Source organism: Odocoileus virginianus, chromosome 1, assembly GCF_023699985.2.
Source record: "Odocoileus virginianus isolate 20LAN1187 ecotype Illinois chromosome 1, Ovbor_1.2, whole genome shotgun sequence".
In the NCBI taxonomy this organism is placed as follows: domain Eukaryota; kingdom Metazoa; phylum Chordata; class Mammalia; order Artiodactyla; family Cervidae; genus Odocoileus; species Odocoileus virginianus.
The window spans coordinates 42,098,011-42,104,010 of record NC_069674.1 but is presented as its reverse complement, the minus strand read 5'-3'; the positions used below and the strand labels follow the sequence as shown (position 1 = coordinate 42,104,010).

At 54.7% G+C, this 6,000-nt stretch overlaps 1 protein-coding gene across 2 annotated transcripts in view; it reads left to right on the top strand.

The window, feature by feature from the left end:
• The window catches only part of TNS3 (tensin 3), a 220,812-nt gene continuing 214,812 nt past the window's right edge, over positions 1-6,000 (top strand). The window contains exon 1 of one of the 2 annotated variants that reach the window (XM_070467284.1): positions 1-99. The gene's annotated coding sequence lies outside the window, so the exon portion shown is untranslated. Of the gene's footprint in view, positions 100-458; positions 560-6,000 lie in introns of those variants that run through there. The other variant, XM_070467278.1, reaches the window with a different exon arrangement.

Genomic DNA, 6,000 nt, shown 5'->3' with positions numbered 1-6,000 from the left:
CCAGGAGGACGGGCCCGCCCGCGCGCTGCTCGCGCTGCTCGGAGCCCTGCCTGCTGCGGCCATCGCCCCGCGGGACCGACCGCGCCGCCGCTCATCCAGGTACTGGAGCGGGGGGCGCACCGCCAACCTCTTTGTTTCGAGCTGGAGCCAGCGTCCGCTCCAGGGGCTTGGGGCGCGCGGGCAAACGGAGTTCCGCGCGCATGGGGACCTGAGCTAGGGCAAGCGAGGACCGAGAGCTCGGCCGGGATCCGGGGTACCAGGGAGCAGGACTTAGGGACGGAGGCGGGTGAACGCGGCGAGGGCGCGGGCGGCTCGGCCAGGGTCCCGGACGCGGTTTGGGGACTGGGGCGCGGGGACAGCGCTGTGGCGGGCGGATGCAGCCGGGGAGCAGGCCAGCTCGATCGGGGGCCCGCGGGCCAGAGCGGCACTGTTGCGGCGGCGCCCGGGTGAACTTCGCTCTCTAGGACGCGTCCCGACACTCCGCAGCGGAGAGCCGAGCTTGGAGCTCCAATGGGAAGGCTCAAGACCCTTCTCCCGCTCGTTGCAAGCAGGCTTTCCGGTGCGTCTCTCTTTCCCTTTCCCTGTGTTGGGCTGGAAGCGGGGGGTCCCTTGGTGCTTCCTCCCTAACTTCTGAAGGAGCGGGAACCAGGCCGGGGGCGTGCGTGGCAGAGGCCACCTGTGGCACGTGCCTGCTGGCACGCCGGCGCTGTAGCTGACAGGCAGGAAGAGGGAGGGTCTGGGACTCGGTGGGCGCCGTCGGGGTCTGATAAATGAGCCGGGGTCGTTTGCTTGAACTGATTTGAAAATCTGTGTGGCGGGAAGGGGCTGAAGAGCTCCACTCCAATTCTTGAAACAGCGCTGGTTAAAAAATAAAAGCCTATGGGATGTGGGGCCTGCGGAGACCACTATTGATGGAGGTCACTGCCCACTTAGAAGCACCCTCAGACCCCTAGGGTGTCCCTGTCCTTCACACGCTTTGATCTGCTGGCAGTTCCCCCTCCCCCCAATTCTCTCTCTGTAACGTGAACCCATGATCATGGAGGACTCTAAATATACTGAAAATTTGATTGAAAATTATCATTGCATCCATATCACTTAGCCCTTCAGAACTAACCATCTTGGCATTTTGGTATATGTGGTCAGTGGATACTATTTTTTTGAAGTGCTTTAGTTCATTGCCTTTTGAAAGAGATATTTATGTCCTTGTGATTCTTCCCCTCTTTAGGGCCTGGGAGGTTATATTTGCAAATCAATCAACAAGTATTAAGAAAGGCATTTCTGTGCAGAGGCCTGGAGGGGCGAGGGAGTCGTTGCAGCTGGAGGATAGAGGGGGCTTGGCCAGTCTGCAGGGAATGAGGGGAAATTTGTGCACAGGGAGCGGACTGTGGGAACTGGCAGAAGGCCAGACTCCTGACCTCAAAGACAAAGTAATAGTAATCTTCGTAATTTTACAAAGTAATAGTGACCCCAGAGGCAAAGTAACAACATGGTCGTAGTAAATCCTACATGTTTGCTTGTGCTAAATGCTTTGCATACATGCATTGCATTTGCTCAAATAACAACCTTTGGAGGGAGCTGGGATAATTGCTCCATCTTACAGATGTGCAAACTGTGAGGGAAAGAAAGGCTAAATATCTTGCCCAAATTGTTGCTCAATCAACGTGGGGGTGAAGCCCATGGTTTGTCCAGGACGGTGAAATTCCAGGGCCCTGAAGTTGCTGCTGCTTGTCTGTCAAGTGGATGCATGTCCTGACAGCAAATTTCTCAGCCGAGGTGTCACAGTTATCAGCAGCAGCAGCAGATGAATTATTTCTTTACAAACCCTGGAGACGATAGAAAAAGGAGTAGCCTCCGGGAGCACTCCTGCATGCACATTGACTTGGCTTTTTTAAAAAATGTAGCTTTGGCACCTCTTGGTTTTAAATGGAGCTATTTGCAAAGGTGACCCTGGGAGCTAAATGTCACCAGGTCAAAGTCTGTTCCTGGGCTGCAGGAGGTATTACTGATGGGATTAAAAATGGCCTGGGAAGAAGGCACAAGGCAAGAACAGAGAGGGGAAAGACTGAGAGGGGAACGATTTCTGACCTACCATGTGGCAATGGCAGCTTGTACGCAAGCCCCAAGGCCTATTTTACAGATGAGTATGTTTGTTAAAGGGCAGAATGTTTAGGGACCAGATCAGACCCAGTCCTCTGGCTCTCCGTGCCTGCAGTACTCCTTCTCTAGGGTCTGCTGCTGCTGCTGCTAAGTCGCTTCAGTCGTGTCCGACTCTGTGCAACACCATAGACGGCAGCCCACCAGGCTCCCCCGTCCCTGGGAGTCTCCAGGCAAGAACACTGGAGTGGGTTGCCATTTCCTTCTCCAATGCATGAAAGTGAAAAGTGAAAGTGAAGTCGCTCAGTCGAGTCCGACTCTTAGCGACCCCATAGACCGCAGCCTACCAGGCTCCTCCGTCCATGGGATTTTCCAGGCAAGAGTACTGGAGTGGGCTGCCATTGCCTGGCATAAACCACCACCATGCTAGAGGACAACCTTTTGTCTCCCAATCACACCCTGCCCTGACCCCTCCACTCACACCCTCAGACTTATGGAGGCCAGGTACTGGGTGTTCCTGCTAGAGAAACAGCCTCCAACTGGTAGAAAGTTACTTTGTATCCCAGCCACCCAGTACACCCACAGCTCCCCGAATAGAGAGGCTTCCTTACCTGGTTCCGCTTTGTCTTAGAAAGGACTGTTTTGAGGCTGGGTTTGAAGGGTCTGCTGGCAGTGGAAGCTGGAGAGCAGTGGGGTTCCGAAGGTATGCAGACCCCAAACCCTAGGCTCTTTCCTGTGAGACCCGGTAAGTTAGGGGGATCATAAGTGACCTAGGGCTGGCCCTGTTCCCCTGGAATCCTTTGCAGTTGTCTCTATTGATCCATAACAAGAGGTCTGGCCAGTCGGTTTGTTCAATAGGCATTTTGTCAACTCAGAATAGCTACTTGTTCCTGGCTGTTAGCAAATGTTTTTAGAATCTTCATGTCTTCATTATTGTCCAGGTTCTGAGCGCTGCTCTAGCTATGGAAAGAGTTTCTTCTGTTAACCCTCATGGCTAAGCAGAGGCAGGTGTGAGACAGTGTGATGTGACCGGATCTTCCCAGGGATGTCCATGTGGAGCTAATATTCAAACCCTGACTGTCCGACTGCGGGGATGTATTCTCCATGCTGCCTCACTGCTTTTTAAAACACCTAGATGTTAAAAATCAGTCAAAATGCTGCTGAATGTGAGTTATCTTCTCTTAGGCTCAGAAGATGTTTTGGATCTTCTAGTATGTTGAGTCCTTAGACCAGGCAGATTTGCCACTCTGTAGTTGTAAGTGGACTCAGCATGGGAACGCTTGTCTTCTTCATGTCTGTCCTTTTCCCATAAAAGCAGCAAACTAGAATCTCCAGGTTTCTGGAGCTTCCTATTGCACTCTGAATTTCAGGAATGTGTTTGGTGAGCACCCGCCCCCACCCCCCGCCACCTTCATTTTGGCGTGTGTCAGCCAGGTGTCTTGCTAGATCCATGAACTGGGCCCTCCTTCGGGGACACCTCTCTGTCCTGCTCCATGTACACTCAGGGTCCCCACTGTGCGCCTGTCCCTGGTGCAGGGAGGCCGAATGTCTCCCACCTGCTGCCCCAGACCCCCGCTGGGGGCTCCTCTGCCAGGTGAGGATGCCCTCCGCCTGGGGCCACTGTTGGGAGCCTGGGGCCACTGTTGGGAGCCGTCAGAATGCCCTACGTCAGAGTCGTTGAGGGGAAGATAGTCATCAGAATGACCCCTAGACATTTAAAGAGTTTATGTTACTTTTTAAAAAAGGAAGGCAATGCTCTGGAATTAATGTTTGGTCCCAAATGGGCTAAATTACTGAAAAATTTTTGTTTAAGGAAAATTCCCTCTTGTGGAGCACTTCCTGATTGTGCCAAGCGGGAGCTCCCCAGAGACACCAACTCTGGGAGAGAAGGCTTTGCTCCTCCTGTTCTGCCGCCCCCCTCCCCCGCTCCCAGCCTAGTAACCTTGCAAGATTAATGCCTTCTTCTGATGGTGTGGTCACCCATGCTCCTGGGGGTGCTTACTTTCCACGATCAGATAGGTCGTCACCCAATGTTGCAGGAAAATATTTTTATCTTTTTTTTCCGGAATGTACACTGCTACTCAGCGAGTTTAAGTCACCTGCCTGTGTCATGGGGCTGGTTGGAACTCAAGTCTGTCTGGGGACAGAGCCTGTGCCTGGCCCTCACCCACAGAAGGCGAGTGTTCCTGTGGTCACAGGGGCCTGAGCATGTGCAAGGAGGGGTTGGTGTGGTGTTGGGCAGGGTCCCAAAGTGGATCCCAGGGATCTCTGGTTCTCGCCCTGCCTCAAGTGCCTGGCGGAAGCTCCGGAGCTCCCGGGTGCCCAGTGTCCACAGCTGGCCTGGGTTCCAGCCACAGCTGCTTCCTCGGACACAGCCTTCGTCCCTCTTCCTTCCTCCCTGGGCTGTGACTGTGGCATGTGGCCAACTGCCTGCCTTCCTCGTCCTCTTCTCCTTGGGGGAGTTGATCGCACTTAGTACACCTTGTACAGGCCTGGCTCTGTTCTGAGATTGAGGGGACATCTGTGGGAATTCTCATTCCAGACAGTTGGTGCCACTCCTGACCAGCTTGCACCCGTGGGCTGTGGGCTGAGTCTCAGCTCAGGTGGGAAGGGTCTCATCTCTTTTTACTGTGTCCCAGTGGGTGGCAGCATCACAGTGTGACCTGGTACCTCTTGAGTGTAGCTTTTCCAAAACTGGTAATAAACAACAAACCCCAAAGTTTTAAAGACACACTGATGAGATAGGCGCCCCGGTGGAAGACGGCTAAGGCTCTGGAGAGGGGCAGAGGCAAAGGCTTTGCCTGCTCCGCTCTTCTTCCAGGGAGAGGCGGCTGCGGCCCGGGAACCCGGGAGCCGGGCTTTTCACCCCGGAGGATTCAGGCATCCGCTTCCCTCCTGACTCTGGCCCACAGCTGCTCTGTGTTGCGTCTCACTCGTCGTGGAGCCTCCCGGGGCATGGGGGAGCAGCCTTCATCTGGCCATGCATGTCGCCCCAGGGCCAGGCTGGGCCATTAGCTGGGGCGTCTGTGTTCTGTACACATTCCTCCCGGACGACGGGGCTGCGGGAACAAAAGGGCTCCATTGACTCTCCGCTCGTAATCCATCACCTTTCTCAGAGGTTTCCTGAGTGCTCACCCCTCACCACTGGTGATTTTGGACGCACATCAAAGGTACGGTGAAGGCAGCGTGCTGGGAGGAGAGAGCTGGGCTCTGGCAGCCACAGATCTGGGGTAAAAGGCACCCTTTGTCCCGAGGCTGCCCTCTCGGTTCCCCACCTGCAGCCTGGGGACGTCACTGCGCTCCGAGGGGCTCACACCAGCGCTCCTCCTGGCTGCTGTTTTGTTTGACTGCTGGGTCTCCTGTGTGGCCCAGGGCGTCCCTCCTGCTTGCTGGCTCTTGAGCCGTCGCTTACTCTCATTCTGCCGAATTGTCATCCCCCCCCCCCCCCCCCCCCCCGCCCCCACCCCAGGGCTCCTGCTGAAACATCACTTCTGCATTCTTGGAGTCCCTATCTGATCCCTGTCGGGGGCAATCCTTTGTTATAACTGGAGGAGGTGGTGGGGGATGTGGGAGTCTCCTTTAGATCTTGGCCAGGTGTGTTTCCAGTTTGTCTTCTCTGGAAAGATCTGAAGTGGCTGGGGGTGGAGGACAGGGGACACACCTCTGCTTGTGTCCACTGGTGGCTGAGTGAGGCAGGACTGGCTCTCAGCTGGCTAGGTGCATGTTTTCTCTTGTCCTGCCCTAGGAGGGGAGGGGACATTGGTCATCCATGTTGCTCAGGGGTGGGAGGGGGTTCCCAGGTAATGGATGTGCCTTGGTTTCCTAAATTAATTTTTGACTCTTTTTCTACAAAGTAATTTTTGTGTAATATATTTTTTGTAGACTTGGAAAAAATGGAGAAATGTT